The following is a 19,011-nucleotide window of genomic DNA, read 5'->3' as shown; positions in this document are numbered from 1 at the left end:
GTGGGGGGGGGGGGGGGGTGTTGGAGAAGTATATATTTTTTCATAATTGTTTTTTGAATAATAACGTTATTGCAATTCAAATTTTCTGTCTTTGAAATGAAATATGCCTAATGAAATTTTTGTTCTTGCAGAAAGTAAAAGAAATGAATCAACTATTGAAGAAAACAATGCAGACTTTAACACCTCCTTGACAACAACGTCAAAAAGTGATGAGTCCCAGTATTGCAACAAAAATGTGACAGCTCCCAAGGTTACCAACTTAAATTATCAACCTGGGGTTTGTACAAACTTAAAAGGTATTGACACTATATGTGCAGCATAAAATGTGTCATTATTTCGTTGATATGATGTAATGGAGTGAATGCCATGAAATAAAAGCCTAAACTAATTGCAAAAATTGAAATGTTACTCTATTTGCAAGAAATGGAAATGCTACTTACTCAAAAGTAAACACTAATCCTAATTGCAAGAAGGTAAAGGTTTTTCTATTTGCGGGAATGAAAAGTACTTGTCTATTTGAAAAATGTAAACCTTGTGCTACTTACAACAATGTGAATCATTAGTCTAATTGCAAAATGTGAAAGTTTCTTTGAAAAGAACTTAATCCTATGCAAGAACAACAATTTGTAATTGAAATCCTAAGAGCATGAATTCAAAGAAATAGGCTTAATCTACTTTGTAAAAAGGCAAGTCCTAAGTGGTGTTTATTCTTCCCCAATCATGTATTTAGAACCAAGGGGTCATTATTCAAGCCTAAGGGACAAAAACCAAGCTTTTGGAGGAAATCTTGTCAAGTTTACAAGTGCTACAGAAGTGTTATAGGCGGTGCTACAAGAAGTCATGTTTTGCTACAGGAGGAGATAACTTGCTAAATGCCCAAGTAAATCAAATGAAAATGGGATGGGGAATTTTTTTATTAGTAATTAGGATGTATTAGGACTCTATTAGAAGTAGAATCACTCCAAAATACCCCTGTTAACACATGCTAAAAAATAACAGAAAATTACTACTCTAAAAAGTAGAAATTCAAGAACAAGTGAGTTAGTTAACCTACCAGATGGTTAACCTAATCAAGTGAAAATTCTATGGGGTAAATTTTGTTATTAACTTGAATTATGTTATGAACCAATACAAGTGGAATCAACTCGAATGAAGCTCATTAACATGTTTTAAAAATAATAGAAAAATACTACTATTTTGCTACAAGGGACTTCCAGAAATTCTAGATTCATGAACTAGTAAACCAATCCAAGTAGCTCAATGATGAATATGAATTTTAAAAGCTATTCTAAGGATGCATCATACTTTTGAATTTGTAAATAACCTACAAAACAACTCACTTAAGTCATCTAACTAATGTAACCTACAACAAAAGAAACATGAATAATAATTGCAGAAATAACAAATGCAAGTGAAAAAGAAATTCGAAAGAAATAAACAAATTGTACAAGAAGGCTCTGAGGCTCATGGAATGATCAAATCCAAGGAAACTTAGAGTCTTCTAAAACAAACCAAGCTTTAGAAGCTAAAAATGGCACCAAACTTCATTATTTGAATCAATCCAAGTACATCCCTACTAGAAATGAAAGTGGAGCTGCTAAATAACAAGTTTTCTTTACAAGAAGACTAAGAAATACATGCCCCTAGAGGAAAATTCGAATTGGTACTTATAAAAATTGATGGGGAAACATTCTCCTTGAAAGGAAGAAGCTTTCCCCTCCAAAATCCCTCAAATAGTGGATTTGGTTCCCAACACTAGGAATTTGCATTAAATGACAGGGAACACATTCCTAGATTTTCTCAACCACTGGAGCTCCAAAATTTCTCAATAATTTCATGATATTTTGTTCATTTATTATCTAATCTTGATCCTCCTGTAGTATGGAGCAAGTCCCTAGATTATCTCATCCTCTAAATTTTCATAATCTTCCCAATATTCTCACAATATTCTACAAAAATAAATAATTTTAGGCACAAATATGCAATTATCTCTAAACCTTCCTAATGAATATATTAAAGCTAAAAATATGTCATCTAATGCAAAAAATATAGGTTTAACTTGATGAAGGATGGTCATATGGGCCTTAATTTATGTCTAATTTGGAGACCCATCAACTGTTATGCCACATGGGAAAACCTTTGTGTTTCTTCAAGCGTGCGTGCCAAGATGATTTGGGAGGCACGTTACAATCGGGTCACATTACATTTTGGTGTAGAAAAGACAATGTCAGTACTGAATAACTATTTTTATTTTCCAAGTCTTCGAGAGGATGTTGGAAAATATATATGATCTTGCACTTCCTGTGCCATCGCGAAACAAACCATTAAGAAACAACGCATATATACTTCTCTACCTACTCCTAGTCGGCCCTAGGAATCCATCTCCATGGACTATATGTCTTGCCTTCCTTATACCAAGCATGGTAACAAATATGTATTTATGTTCGTTGAAATATTTTCTAGGATAGACATATTTGCTTCCTGTAAGAAGAGTATCACAATAGAAGCCACTACCACACTTTTCTTTGAACGAGTATGGGTACATTTTGGGAAACTGTAGACCATTATATGAGATCAGGATAACAGGTTCCTAAGCAAAGTTTGGTCGAGCCTCTGGTCATTGTTGGACACCAAGCTCACTAAGTCAACTGCATTCCACCCCCATATTGATGGCTAGACAAAGTTCATCAATATGATGATTGTGCACATACTACACATGTACAACTCTAAGCATCCATGAAAATGGGATGAGAGTCTTCCCTATGTGCAACAAATCTATAACAAAGCTCTCCTTAGCTTGAACGACCACAACCCCTTTCAAGTGGGCCTGTGATTTCAACCATTATGTCCCCTTGATGTTGCTCTGCCTTTTGCAACTACACAACACGAATTTTCCCATGTTCAGTCCGAAGTTGATAAATCCACCAAGTTTATTGAGTGCATTCAACACATTTGCTAGTAGGTTCACAACATCTTGGATAAATCCAATGTGGAGTATGAATAATGACATAGCATCGAGTGCCAAATAAGTTTCAGGTGGACGATAAAGGTTGGTTACATCTGTGGACAAAAGTTTCCCCATCTCATGGAGGTACTCAATGTAATGGGGATCATTGCTTCCTATGGGGGGAGGACAGATCCATGTGGATATTGGTGGCCACCCACCTATTCCACTTGGACCCCCAACACAATTTCTTTCAATTTCCTTAATTGTAGCACAATTTACTATTTTTGGCATTTTTTCGGGTCCTAAACTTCTGGAGTTGTTTTGAGGCCCTAAACAATGTTTTTTTGGAAAAAGGGTAGGCCAAAAATTTGTGGCAAGGGTCTATAGTCGAAATTTTTTATTCTTAAATAGATCTTTCTAACGAGGTATCGTACGCGTCAAACGAAGATCGTATGCCAAAGTTACAACCTTGAGAAGTTGATGTACCAACTAACCCTAATGGGGCCCACAAACTTTTGTCGCTTCATCTCCTAGGGTTAGGTTTTTGGATGTTTAGGGTTTTCCATTATTTCTCAATAATAAAAAGGCCTTTGAGCCTCATTATAACACAGTTTAGAAGGCATGTAGCCGTCACATCTCTTCTCAGAGATAAACTACCATCACCCGAGCTAGTTTGTTTCCATTCTACATGTAAACAATTTTCAATATTTTTTATTAATTAATTGAAGTTCAATTTTTGTTGTAGCTCTGTGTTTCTATTTAAATCTATATTTCATTTTGTTCCCACATAAATTCAGATCACTAATGAGTATAATGTTGCACTTATTTGCAAAAGTGTTGTTACAACAAGGTAATAATGTTAATGATCTAGAAGAGTCTAGTAATAATGATAGGCACACACCAAAAGGAATGGAAGGGGACACATCCCCAAGGTACCTATATGCCTTCGCAACATGTTTATGCATATTTCCCCTTTGTGCATTCATATAGTCAAGAAAGGTCATATTCGATCTGGGATTGCACATAATGTAAAATGCATATGGCTATAAAGATTGAGATTTCATGCTCAAAACTTCCACATGCATAAGATCATAAAAGACGTCGATGCTTATGATGTTAAGTGCAGTCTCCAATGAAGTATTGCATATGTGGTTTACCAAAAATTTAGAAAATATATTTTCTGTCATGAATAGAGAAAACCATTAGTGGAAATGTGCTCATAGTAGAAGTTTCTTGATAAGCCAATCCATTATGTGGGAAGAGGCATTGTGGATCTGCAATTACTTTGGCATAATGCCACCACCTTCATATCAATGTTACACATTTATGTTCATGCAAACACAAAATAAGATGAGATCAAAGTTGAATACTCACCACTTTATGGAGCTGTTATTTGAAGTGATTATGGTAGGACTCAATGGAAGCAATTTTCCCTAGTTCCAACTTCAAAAATTCCTACATGCTTTAACCCATATACCTCCAATATTTCAACAACATATTAGAATGATTGTTATTTCTATATTTAAATAAATAGCATCAACTAAATCACCAACACTCACTATGACATATTTACTCAATTGTCACTCCAACTTATCTTTGAAATAGTTTATGAAATCAATTTACTTAAAGAACTTTTTGAAAAATGCAAGAAAATTGTTAGCAACATCCCTGACTTAGAATGAACAATACACTATATTTTCCCATGCACTAGGACATGCCTATCTCTTTTGTAGTGTCGTCACGAATATACTTGGTTAGTTTATTCAACCAACATCGATACATGTACAAGATGCAAAGATTTATTAGATAGTTAAAAACATCAACATGGATGAACAAGAGTCGTAATAACATTGGAAATAAGTTTGTAATGAAATCAAGGATAAAAGACAAAATGATGAGAGTTATGTATCTTATTCCTTGGATCTTTGCAAGGGCACTTCCAGCAAGATAGGATGAAGGCTTCCATGTGGGATTGTTAGAAAAAACACACTAGTGAAATGTTTGCAATCACATTGCCATTTTATCACCTACTTCATTCTTTGATATGAGTCAATTGACATGGATGCCATTTTGATGTCTATGAGAAAACAAGAATAGTGTGCAATGGATACTACCATGGCACAATATTTTATGAATTCATCTTACAAAATAATAATGTTAACTTGATAAATAGAGACACTACAAAATATAATTTCATAGTTATTATTTTAGAAGCATAATGCCACCTTCATAAATAAGGTTAGTACATTAAGAATGATGGCTTTGAAGTTAAGCCCATTATAAACTAGAGTTTTCATGAATTCATGTTTCAAAAAATAATGCCAACCTAATAAATAAAACAATTAGAAACCAAAATACCTTATATATGTTTGTATAAACTTTCAAACTCATTGTAAAAAGATTATTGTGTTCATTCTTAACAAGTTGCTCACTTGCCATCTTTTCATTACCCCTAGCAAGAATGACTCCCAATTTAGTAGGAACATATCCATCTCATTCCTTTCCACCAAGAAGTGGACATTGAGGAAGTCATCTTCATGAATTTAATATTTTGTGTCATCAATCAATTTTCTATGGTTTAAGATCCCTTTTTTTATAGAAATGCATCCATCCCTATTATGAGCAAATTATTGTGGCTTTGTTGTGTGTCAAGTATTTGATCATGTTTACTATGTATCTTGATTGAAGAAGCACCAACAAAAATGAGAGATCCTACCAATGTCACGGGAAAGAAGGCAACTGCAATTAGAATTGTGGCATTTAGTCCCTAGGTGACCCTATATCCTTTGATGGAAAGTTGTAATGGGCCGGAAGGATGGAATGCGATGGGATGCACCCACCTAGGAAGAGAGATGAGGTAGGAGGACCACCAATGTGACCTTGGTCAAATTGACACGTTGAAGTGTATAATTAGAGAGATGTTATTTTTCCTTCTCCATTTTTGTATATGCAATGCTATGCTCTGACATGGCTTAATTTTTTGCTACATCTGAAGTGAAATATATTCTTTATCTTATGCATTTCATAATTGGTTTTTCTTTCATTTTATGATTTTTACCTCAACTAAAATTGGAATTTACAATCAACAACCTGAATTTTCAAATATATTAAACATGTTTTTAAGCTTTCATGAAAAATAATAAAATTACATAATCATATTTGACAACCAAAATAACCTATAATAACTATTTTGAACATCAAATTTCATCCTTGTAAACCTCAACCATTGTACGTTACCTACTTCATGGTCTCTGTTTCAAGTCTGCAATATCGCTTTCACAATATTTCTTTCAACTGGTGCCGTGGTGTAGTTGGTTATCACGGCAGTCTAACACACTGAAAGTCTCCGGTTCAAGTCCGGGCGGCGCCAACTGTTGAAATTGGTTATTTTCCTCTCACACCAGGAATGCTTTTCTTTTTCTGTTGCAAGGTTTCTGTTTCATGTCAAGAAAGAAATATCAAGGAGCTTCTCATTTTTTAACGACTTGGTGCCGTGGACTAGTTTGGTTTTCATGTCAGTCTAACACACTGAAGGTATTCGGTTCAAGTTTCTGTGGTTAGTTGCCAGGTAATGCTCCCCAGTTTTCCTCCTTTTAGTTGCACGCAGGGAATATATGGTAATAATCCGGGTCAGAAAATGGTTTCCTGATGATAAAGCGTACTGTGTTAAAACAACGTTTCAATCCAAGAGAACTAGACTTGTCATTGTCATAGCACGTACTACCGCCTACCCTCTACATTCAAGACACTAGATGATTATCCCCTTGGCATTACATTTTTAAAATTCCCAAATATTGGACTCATTTTTTCCTTTTGGCAAAAGGGATCACATGGATACGGTAGGTATCAAACTAGTAACCTTCTATTCTGCCAACTTATTTTGCATTCCCTGCTTATGGAGGGAGCATATGATTCCAGTTCCCCTCAGAAGGATAGTCCAGGTGCTTCTTTCCATCCAATGCCAGAAATTGCTGATTGTTCATTTTTTTTAATCCTGTCCACGTTTCTTGAAGCTATTTCAATGCAGGTAAAGATGTGGTCGTTTAAGGAAAAGAAAATTTAAACCTTCTTGCAATGTTCTGACAAACTGTTCACCTCCATGACAAATCTTGATGGTTGCATTGCTTGATTCTGTTGGTGCCGTTGAAATAACGTACTGTGCGGTATGGGTTCTGGAAACAGAGGAGTTTTTTGTTTGAATGCATTGCTCCTTCAAACTTTCTACCTATTTCGTTCGCAATAAAAGCATTTTCTGTGGGCTTCATTTTAAAATAAAGCTGAAAGAATTTTTCATCCGATTTCCTTTTCCATGAACTGCCCTTTCTTCTCTTTTCTGTTTTCTTACCATTTAAGTGCTAGAATTAAGACAACCTTTTTTGGAACATGCAGCGACTCAATTATCATTTCCATGGACTGCCATCTCTGCTCTTTTCTGCTTTTCTCCATAATATCCCTTGTCATTAAGTGCTGGAGGTAAGAAAATGTTTTTTTGGAACATGTAGAGATTCAATTATCTTGATGCCATTACCTGGATGTTGTAAATTTTTTTTTAAATGCTATTTATAATCATTTACAATTTGTGTTTTTACTAAGCTACCAAGTTATGAGGTACATTTATATGATGTCAAAATCACTCATGGTTTTCCATCTGCTCTCATCTGCACACATTTGAGACATTTTGAATTTAAACCCAATCACTCGCCGCTTACCCTAAACCACACCAGTGGCATGGCTTTTTCTAATCCTCTGGAACCTGGTCAGTGAAACAATTTGAAATATAGTCTCTGATATCTTTGCTAGTCTGTTGTGTATTCATGAGTTGCCGCTTTTGTGATAAGTGTTGGGTATACGAACAATGTCCCACATTGATTAGAAGTGATTGAAGTGGGAAGGATCATGGGTATATAAGGATGAACAAATATCTCCATTGGAATGAGGCCTTTTGGGGTAAGTCCAAAAGCAAATCCATGAGGGCTTAGGCCCAAAGTGGACAATATCATACCATTGTGGAGATATGTGGTGTCCTGAGACCCAACAAGTGGTATCGGAGCCAAGTTCGAGGTTACCCAAGTGGATGAATCCTCGGAATGTCGAAACAAAGATGGTGAGCCCCCGTAAGCCTGTGGATGAGCTCGGTTAAACAGGCGGTGTGCTCCGGATTCTTCATGGACGTGTCTTGCCTACCAACACGGTGAAGAGGAGTTGACCTGGGATGGAGCAAGCTCTCGAGACCGGTGGTGCTACCATGTAAGGCGTGAGCCACCAACGCATTGGAGCGGAGAATCCTGGTTGGTAGAGAGGGGAGAATCCTGTGGATGGTTTGAGGGGAGGCTCGATGGTCCTTTGTTCGAGGGGAGGATTGTTGGGTATACGAACAATGTCCCACATTGATTAGAAGTGATTGAAGTGGGAAGGATCATGGGTATATAAGGATGAACAAATATCTCCATTGGAATGAGGCCTTTTGGGGTAAGTCCAAAAGCAAATCCATGAGGGCTTAGGCCCAAAGTGGACAATATCATACCATTGTGGAGATATGTGGTGTCCATAGTTCTAACAATAAGGGCCACATTAATTTTTCTTGTTCTGCCCTGACTGCTAAGATACCTAGCTACTAGTTTCTTGTTCATTCATTCCTCTTGTATTTAAATGTGTATAAGAATTAGACTTTTGACAATAGAGTGCTGAATTTGTATTTCCTGGATTTTTCTTTTACTAGACTGTTTGACAGCAAAATTTTCATATTTATGGGAAAATTTGGAAAATAAATTTATCCCGGTCCTTTCTTTTTATATTCTTTTATTTTAGTAAAAAGATAGTGGTGTATAATGGAGTTTCTTATCATAGTGGTTAATTAGTTGTGAGATGAATATGCTTATTTGCTTGATTTTTTCTATTTTTTTTATTAGAGATAATCATAAGTACCTGTTTTGGAAGTCTTGGATAGATGGTGATCAGGTGTGCTGTTGAGGCACTCCTAGGTGTTAAGTTTTATTTGGGTATTATTCTTGAACATGACCATGATGTAGCCTCACTAACCCCGAACTTACAAAAAAATCATAAATCATAAAACACTCATAAATGTTAAGCCCTATTTGAGTGTTATTCTTAGACATGACCATAATATAGCCTCACTAACCCCAAACTTACAAAAAAAAAATCATAAATACCTATCTCGTGACATTTTGAAACAGTCTCTCCTTTGGTTTTCACTCATTAGAAAATTGAGTATATTATAAAAAACTTTCAATTAATCCACAAATTTGTTTTTCCATCATCAGTTTCTATGTCAATGCTTGATTTCCATTTTACTGTAATTATTAGCTGTCATGAGCTCAGACATAAACCCCTACGTTCTACGTTGACCTGATCCTCTGGCTTTATCCTCCCTTTGGCATATAAAATAAAATTGATCCACTTGCATTACTTTGGTATCTTTATTCTGATTTGTGCTATGAAATATAACTAGCATTTGCATCAAATGTTGCAAAGGAAACGCCGTAAGGCATAAATTGAAGAATGCAAATATTTTATTTTTTAAATAAATGAGAAATTTATATTTAAAAATATTAATTAAAATAACATTTTATTTTAATAACATTTTAAAGCTTAATCCAATTTAAGGCATGAGATGAAAAAGCTAAAACATGAACCGTTGACAGTACCTAGTAGGTCAGGGGTGTAAATTTAAGTTTAAATGCATAGCAATATAAATAAAGCTTCCATAAACAATCCTTTTTTAACTAAATGGCTAAAGAGAACCGAGTTTCCCTGGCAACTTCAAAATGGCTTCTCTATCCAACACATAGGAAAGATCACAAAATCCGCTAGCTGACAACCTTTCAAAAAAAGGCTTGTTCAAAGATATAGGTAAATGGTACATGGAAATCTTTTGGGAAAACAATATCTATATCATGGGGGACCTTCTTCTTCCTGCATGGTTTTGTTTTGGCAGTTTCTGATTTTTTGCTTTTTGTCTTATTTTCCTGTTGTTGATTTTGGGTTGGCTGACCACTAGACATTACTCAGTATCCTTTGTGGAATGGAACTTGTTTTTCCTTCGCAGATGGTGATGTTATTCCATAATAGAATGAACCTGCTCCACAATTTTGTTTTGTCCAAACATTGTGCACATGCTATTACATACCCTGAAACTGCCTTATGACTTTGGCAATATACCGCTTGAACATTGTTCTATTTATGTATGTTTTCATTGTCTTATGAATATAAATGTGCTTTTTTATAGTAATTTATAATGCAATGATTTGTCATAAATAATGCACTTTTTTGTATCATATAGTATTGTTAAGGCCGCTCTTTATTTGGTTGATTGTTAAGGCTGCTCTTTATTTGGTTGTTTCCGGCAATGGATGAAGTTATATACACTAAAAGTCATTATATATGACAGGTTAGTGAAGTGAATGTCTTGAGTTGCATTAATGTTGACATTACTTAGTCTATCTTAGATCATGGTCATGATTGTTATGTTGTTATGCATCATATCTTAGCATCATGAGCAATCATTTATTGGATGCGCAAATAACTTTTTTTTTATTTCAATGCTATACATGGTTCATTTGTTACGAATTCTTTATTTTTTAAAGGAAAAAAACTGTTGTTTTATTTTGAGGAAAAATGTGTTACTTTTGTTTGAGATGAAAATTGAGTTACATTTCGTGTATTTTGAGTACACTGACAACAGAAGACTGTTTGGAAACTCTTTTTGAAATACAGACTATATAGGTTTCTTATTATCATGATCTCACCATAAATTCTAATGCAATGGTTTGTCATAAATAATGTAAGGTATTTTATTGTAGTATATAGTATTGTTAAGGTTGCTGTTTATTTGGTTGTTTCCTGTGACGGATGAATTTACATGCACCAGAAATATATGGCAGGTTAGTGTAGTGAACGTCACCAGTTGCATTAATGTTGACACTAGTTAGTATATCTTACATCATGGTCATGATTGTTATGTGGTTATGCATCATATCATATCATTTTAGGCATTCATTTATTGTTTTCACGTCTTAAAGTAATAACTTGTTTTTATATTATAATGATATACGATCCATTTGTTATGGAATCGTTTATTTTTAAATTCAACCTAAACTCATACAAGACCACGCTGAGAATATGTGGCACGCAGAGGAGGATGGGGTCTAACACGAATTTTTCTCATTGCTTCCCATCCAGCGAAAACTGTGGACTGTAAATTTGAAGATCGGGAGCGTAGGGACTCCGTATTTAGAAAGGATGACCTACAAGATTGAAAACTGCATCTGGATGGCATATCTGGCATGATCTTGACTTTATGCACTGCATCAAAAACAATGTATTGAAAGCTCAGTTTAAACATTTTGAATCGTGAGGTGTTTTACATTCACTCACTTTATTTCAAGTGCAATCAAACAACCATAGACTCCCAAACCAACCTAATGGAAAAATTATGATGGAAATTATAACAACGCAACAAATCTCTATTCTCTACATCTATTTGTTGCCTTTTCACTACCTTTCAAGAAGAATGAGATATGTGCCATTTAGAAAAGAAGGAATAAAAACAAATCAACTGTATTATTATTTATGCGTCCATATCAAGTCAATACAAAATAACCATGAAAAGAAACAGATGCTACTATACCTTGTAGCTCACATTTTTCACTGAAATTATGGTTTTCTTGTAGCTCACATTTTTCACTGAAATTATGGTTTTCCTGTAGCTCACATTCTTCAGAGAAGTAGTTTTTTAGGAAGCTCATATATCACATAAATATACCTCTCACCTCTGAACTCCTTTTCTCTAGATAAGCTTGTACAGAGCTTGGAACAGAGCCTCTACCAAGTCAGGAGCAGATTTGTTACCTAGTGTGAGTTCAGTTTTTTTATAGTACGAAGAATAGTCCTACCATAGTTCCTTGGAACGGACTACTGGAACCTTGATTCAGTCTCCTTTTTTAGCAGATTACTTGTAACAGATGAATTATGGGTTGGACAATTGATGTGATGACAGATTGTTGTTTTTTGGGGAGACACTTCATTGGGATGCTTTGCTATGCCTTGCTAGTTTATGTTCATAGTGATTTTGAATGCCTTATTTAGGGTTTGGAAAATTTTTGTTGAAGTCCTTGCTTGGTATAAAGTGGAAGGATTTGTTGTACCAGCCTTGGAAAAATTGAGAAGTTTGGAACATGCCAATCTGAAGCAATCCTGGAAAGCAATTTCAAGAACCAAAATTCTCATTGTTTTTTAAGTTTTTGATATGTGTTTGTACATTATAAACATTTTTATAATACAAAAGAACCATGAAAAGAATCAAATGCTACTATACCTTGAACCTTATTTTTTCCAATAGTTTTCTTTGGCTTAGGAGCAGTTCCTATAGTCTATACAAGTTACACACATTTCAATTTACACAATTACTTAATAATATGCAGAGTATTACCTTCATTGTGAAAGAATTTGCATTTTCCGAACTACATGACAATTAAAAGAAATCAACAAACACAATTTTGTTAATAACCTACATCCCTGCAACAGAGAGGTTCAAATTGTGCTATGTGACTGAATATTTTTTCTTAATAGCCAAACATTGACAAAGATGGTCTAAAACCTCTACAACGTTATAGAAGATAAGTCACAGCTTGTGTCATTTCATTTGATGTGCTGTTGCGAACTGATGTCACCCCTACTTTTATAAGGGTAGACACCTCTCGTATGTATTCTGCAATAGCTTGCACATAAGCAAGACCACGCTAAGAATACGTGGCACGCAGAGGAGGATGGGGTCTAACCCGAATTTTTCTCACTGGTTCCCATCTAGCCAAAACTGTGGACTGTAAATTTGAAGATCGGGAGCGTAGGGACTCCATATTTAGAAAGGATGACCTACAAGACTGAAAACTGCATCTGGATGGCATATCTGGCATGATCTTGACTTTACGCACTGCATCAAAAACGATGTATTGAAAGCTCAGTTTAAACTTCCTGAATCGTGACGTGTTTTACATTCACTTGCTTTATTTCAAGTGCAATCAAACAACCATAGACTCCCAAACCTACCTAATGGAAAAATTTTGATGGAAATTATAACAACACAACAGATCTCTATTCTCTACATCTATTTGTTTCTTTTTCACTACGTTTCAAGAAGAACGAGATATGTGCCATTTAGAAAATAAGGAATAAAAACAAATCAATTGTACTTATTATTGATGCATCCATATCAAGTCAATACAAAATAACCATGAAAAGAACCAGATGCTACTATACCTTGAACCTTAATTTTTCCAATAGTTTTCTTTGGCTTAGGAGCAGTTCCTTCCATGGCAGCGTCTGCAGAATCATTTATCAATTGTTCTTCCTCTGGTTGCAACAATATTTGCTGTAGTCTATACAAGTTGCAGATATTTCAATTTACACAATTACTTAATAATATGCAGAGTATTACTTTCATTGTGAAAGAATTTGCATTTTCCAAGCTACATGACAATTAAAAGAAATCAACAAAGACAATTTTGTTAATAACCTACCCAAAGGCATTACGCAAAACAATGCACTCACTATGAAGGAATTTAAGAACTTCCATGCGACCACTGGCCCATGCCTGGAGACAAAGACGCACACAGGCCTCATAGGCAATGAGGGCTTGCCAGGTTCACTACACTTAATAATTGCAAGCGCATTATTGTCAAAATGTGTAGGAGATGAGAAATGAAATCTATCTAATAAATAATTATTGATCCACATTAACATGAAAAACAAATCTTAAGACATCCTGGGCACGGACGAGCCACAATCATGACCGCTGGCTCATGCCCAGAAACAAAGGTGCACACAGCAGTGACAAAAAGGAATGGCGTCCATTAGCTTCCCAGGCTTCAACTTCAGCCTACAAAAATGATTACAAATGGTGTCATTAAAACCTAGCGCAATCACTGCTAACCTCATTCTTCGCAGCACCCCAAAACGCTCTGTATGTTGGGTTGATTGAAAAGAAGCGCTTAGGTTTTTAGATGTTACTAACCAACAACACGGATTCTTCTGGACTTTTCTACATATGCTTCTTTCTTGAATGGATGGGTTGCAACCAAAAAAGAAGAAACGCCAGAACGTAAATCAGTTCATACACACATGATTGAAATGGGGAATTTTCCAGACAAATTCTTAGAGAACGCGCTTGTTAACATGTATGTGAAATCTATCTGATAAATAATTATTGATCCACATTAACATGAAAAACAAATCTTAAGACATCCTGGGCACGGACGAGCCACAATCATGACCGCTGGCTCATGCCCAGAAACAAAGGTGCACACAGCAGTGACAAAAAGGAATGGCGTCCATTAGCTCCCCAGGCTTCAACTTCAGCCTACAAAAATGATTACAAATGGTGTCATTAAAACCTAGCGCAATCACTGCTAACCTCATTCTTCGCAGCACCCCAAAACGCTCTGTATGTTGGGTTGATTGAAAAGAAGCGCTTAGGTTTTTAGATGTTACTAACCAACAACACGGATTCTTCTGGACTTTTCTACATATGCTTCTTTCTTGAATGTATGGGTTGCAACCAAAAAAGAAGAAACGCCAGAACGTAAATCAGTTCATACGCACATGATTGAAATGGGGAATTTTCCAGACAAATTCTTAGAGAACGCGCTTGTTAACATGTATGTGAAATTAGAGAGCCTGGCGACTTGGCAGAGTTTTTAGTCAGATGCCGGAGCGCGATTGTGCCTCCTGGACAGTGGCAATTACAGCTGATGCCAGACATGGGAATGTCGAGGAAGCATTGGCACTGTTGTACCACATGCAAGGGGTAGGATTTGAACCCAATAAATGTACCTTTGCAAGTGCTCTCCCGGTGTGCCTCTTTGAGTGCTCTTGAACTGGGCAAGGAGATACATTGAGATGTAATTAGTTGTGGGTTCATGTCAGATGTCTGTGCAGGGGATTCCCTTGTTGACGTTTATGCAAAATGTGGAAATAGAGAGTTTGCACGCGATATTTCTGATAAAAGGCCTTAATGAGATGCAGTCTGTTGGGATACATTAATTGGAGATTATTTACACACTGGGTTTGTCACTGAGGCACTGAAGGTGTTTGAGAAAATGCCTGAACGAGATGTGTTGTCGTGGAATAAGATATGGCAGGATATGCCCATAATAGATGTTTTGACAAACCCCGAGGTTGTTTTGCATAATACCCAAGTGAAACTGGGTTTTCTGGAATTGCATGCTTGCAGGAAATCCGCAAAATGGGCTTGTTGAAGAAGTCGTGGAACTCTTGAAAATGCTGAACGAAATTTGGTTCCGCCGAATAAGAAGATTGCTGGATATGCACAGAATGGGCATTGCGAGAAAGCGCTGAAGCTCTTTCAACAGATGAAATTGGCGACTGTAAGTCTAGTGCACAAAACTTTGTTTAGTGTTTTCCTAGCGTGTGCATTCCTAGCAGCTCTAGGATAGGGGGGGGAGTTCCATGCAGAAGTAGTTAGAGGTGGATTTCAGTATAATGTTTTTGTGGGATGTGCAGTTGTGGACAGGTATGCCAACGTGAAGTATAGAAATTGCCCGCCATATGTTCGACAAAATGCATCAACGAGATTTGGTGTTCTGGATATGCCATGAACGGTTGTGGCAACAAGGCCATTGATGTCACCTTTCTGTGATTCAGGTCTAGTGGATGATGGTCTGCAATACTTTGATTGCATGAGGTGCCATTATTGCTGCATCTTTAACCTTCTTGGGCATGCTAGGTGCTTGAAGTAGGCACACGAGTTCATCAATAAAATACCAATAAAACCTAATGCTTTTGTGTTTAGGTGTTTGCTTGGTGTGTGTAAAAGCCAAAACAATACAGAGCTACATGACCATGTGGCAGAGCGTCATTTTAATCTGAACTCTAATGACGGCGTACCTTATGTACTCCTGTCATACATCTATGGTACAGCTGGCAGATGGGATCACCTTGGAAAGGTGTGGAAAGTCATTGAAAACAAGAAGATTAAAGGGATCCTAGATGCAGTTGGATTGAGATCAGTAAACCAGTTCATACTTTTCATGTTGGAGACAAATCACACTAGAAGTACAGGAAATATATGCAATGTTAGATAAATTGTCTGGGCAGATGAAGGCTGTAGGTTATGTTGTGCTAAATGATTTGGAGGAGGAGCAAAAGGAAAAAAGATTGTGGAACCAGAGGAAGAAGCTGGCCTTGGCCTTCGGGCTTGTCAACCACATGACAGGGAAGCTCTGTGTGGATCTTTAAGAATATTCTTGTGTCATGACTGCACTTCTGCCACCAACTTTATCTAAGATCACTGCACAAGAAATTACTTTCTAGAATGCTGACAGTTTCTATTCTTACAAAGATGGATGGTCATAGTGGAACTATTCCTGACTCGAAGGAAAATGAAACATAAACATAAGTCCAGATAATCATTTTAAGTCATGTTCATTGATAGCCCTGCTTTTAGTTGCCAGGACTATTTATTGTTATCTGTTTCTGGCATCTGCTAATGCCTACTTCTGGTGGGGTTAGTAAATATTTTTGGCCTGGAGTGGAACATTAATCACCTGATGATATTCTGTGCAAATATATCATTTGGAGAATTCAACTTGCCAGGAGTAGGATTTTCTTCCGAGATTTCATAAATAGATTTCAATCATTGCCATCTTCTTTGCAAATCCCATATCGGCCAAAATGCTGGATGTGACTAAGTACAGGATCTGGATTGAATATGAGGGGTAGATTGTGATAAAAATGCTGCAACTGGAGCAAACGTGTCAATAAAACTAGAGAATCAAGGCATTTGCTAGATTAGAAATTCAAAAATAAGTAAACGGATTTTTAAATTTTGTGATGAAGCAGCTAAAAGAAACCACAGCAGTTGGAGGAACGATATTTCTCTAGAATTAAAACCAGGTGTTGCTAAATTATTGACAATGATTGTAGACATCAAAATAGCTTTGGAATTGGGTAGTCACGAGCCTTGATATATGATTATATCACTTGGAACATATGGGACCAAAAGATACGGATTTGCAAAATGGAGCCTTGGGTTTCATTAAAAAAATTGAATGCTTTGTAATCTAACGTGGTCCAGGACATACAATAAAATAGTGGACTTGCTTGTAAAAGGCATCTGCTATATTAGAAATTCAAAAACAAGTAAACGGATTTTTAAATTTTGTGCTGAAGCAGCTAAAAGAAACCACAGCAGTTGGAGGAACGATATTTCTCTAGAATTAAAACCAGGTGTTGCTAAATTATTGACAATGATTCTAGACATCAAAATAGCTTTGGAAATGGGTAGTCACGAGCCTTGATATATGATTATATCACTTGGAACATATGGGACCAAAAGATACGGATTTGCAAAATGGAGCCTTGGGTTTCATTAAAAAAAATTGAATGCTTTGTAATCTAACGTGGTCCAGGACATACAATAAAATAGTGGACTTGCTTGCAAAATTAAGTAGTTATCTTGGAGCTAGGGATCTGGATGGTGACGACCAGATCCAGTACATTGGCATATAACTTTGAGGATCGAAGGCACTTAGAAGCTCTTCAAAAATTGTGCCTTGTGTGTCTCTGCGGCATTTACAACTTACAATTTATGGTTCTCTTCTAGTTTTAAATGTGAGTATTAGATGAGGGAACTTGTTCCAGCAGATACAGGGGCTTAGGGCCTGTCATATAACTTCAAAGAGAGTTATGGCTACAACAAAAGTTTGAAGTGGAGTTATGGCTATAGCAAAAGACTTGACACAGATCAGTAAACACCGACCATCTTGGTAGAATCCTTTAAGCCTCTTAGAAAATCGCAGGAAGGCTGAAATAGTGTCACAAATATTCTTTTGACTACAGACATATTTGAGAAAGATTTGGTTGAGAAAGATGTGTATGTATTTTCTGTGACTATTGAATTTCTAAACAAGAGAAAACCGCAAGAGGCTAGTCGCTGCCTTTGTTTTTAAAGCAAATTGTAGTCAGCAATGGGTTCTACGGAGTCGAAGAAAACTGTTTCAACTTACAAGTGGAGAAGAAAAGGGTGATGCATTGCATTCAGTGATTGCTGCAGGTTCATGCTCAAGCTCACCCACTAGCCTAGGATCAACCCAAATTGGCGTCCACAATATACAATTAAAGAAATTTATCTCTCTGTTTCTAGCATCTGCTAATGCCTACTTCTGGTGGGGTTAGTAAATATTTTTGGCCTGGAGTGGAACATTAATCACCTGATGATATTCTGTGCAAATATATCATTTGGAGAATTCAACTTGCCAGGAGTTGGATTTTCTTCCAAGATCTCATAAATAGATTTCAATCATTGCCATCTTCTTTGCAAATCCCATATCGGCCAAAATGCTAGATGTGACTAAGTACAGGATCTGTATTGAATATGAGGGGTAGATTGTGATAAAAATGCTGCAACTGGAGCAAACGTGTCAATAAAACTAGAGAATCAAGGCATCTGCTAGATTAGAAATTCAAAAACAAGTAAACAGATTTTTAAATTTTGTGATGAAGCAGCTAAAAAAAACCACAGCTGTTGGAGGAAGGTGTTGCTAAATTATTGACAATGATTGTAGACATCAAAATAGCTTTGGAATTGGGTAGTCACGAGCCTTGATATATGATTATATCACTTGGAACATATGGGACCAAAAGATACGGATTTGCAAAATGGAGCCTTGGGTTTCATTAAAAAAAATTGAATGCTTTGTAATCTAACGTGGTCCAGGACATACAATAAAATAGTGGACTTGCTTGCAAAAGGCATCTGCTATATTAGAAATTCAAAAACAAGTAAACGGATTTTTAAATTTTGTGATGAAGCAGCTAAAAGAAACCACAGCAGTTGGAGGAACGATATTTCTCTAGAATTAAAACCAGGTGTTGCTAAATTATTGACAATGATTGTAGACATCAAAATAGCTTTGGAATTGGGTAGTCACGAGCCTTGATATATGATTATATCACTTGGAACATATGGGACCAAAAGATACGGATTTACAAAATGGAGCCTTGGGTTTCACTAAAAAAAAATTGAATGC

The 19,011-nt window shown here is 36.2% G+C and overlaps 1 non-coding gene across 1 annotated transcript; it reads left to right on the top strand.

Annotated features, from left to right (window-relative positions):
- Positions 1-6,243: 6,243 nt before the first annotated feature.
- On the top strand, positions 6,244-6,317 carry TRNAV-AAC (transfer RNA valine (anticodon AAC)). The gene has a single exon. It is a non-coding gene; the product is annotated as a tRNA-Val (tRNA).
- The last annotated feature ends 12,694 nt before the right edge of the window (positions 6,318-19,011 follow it).

The sequence above is a fragment of the Pinus tabuliformis genome, chromosome 5_1 (assembly GCF_031772625.1).
Source record: "Pinus tabuliformis cultivar Carrire ecotype Pingquan chromosome 5_1, CPIR1, whole genome shotgun sequence".
Lineage (NCBI taxonomy): Eukaryota > Viridiplantae > Streptophyta > Pinopsida > Pinales > Pinaceae > Pinus > Pinus tabuliformis.
This window is presented reverse-complemented; position numbering and strand designations above follow the sequence as displayed.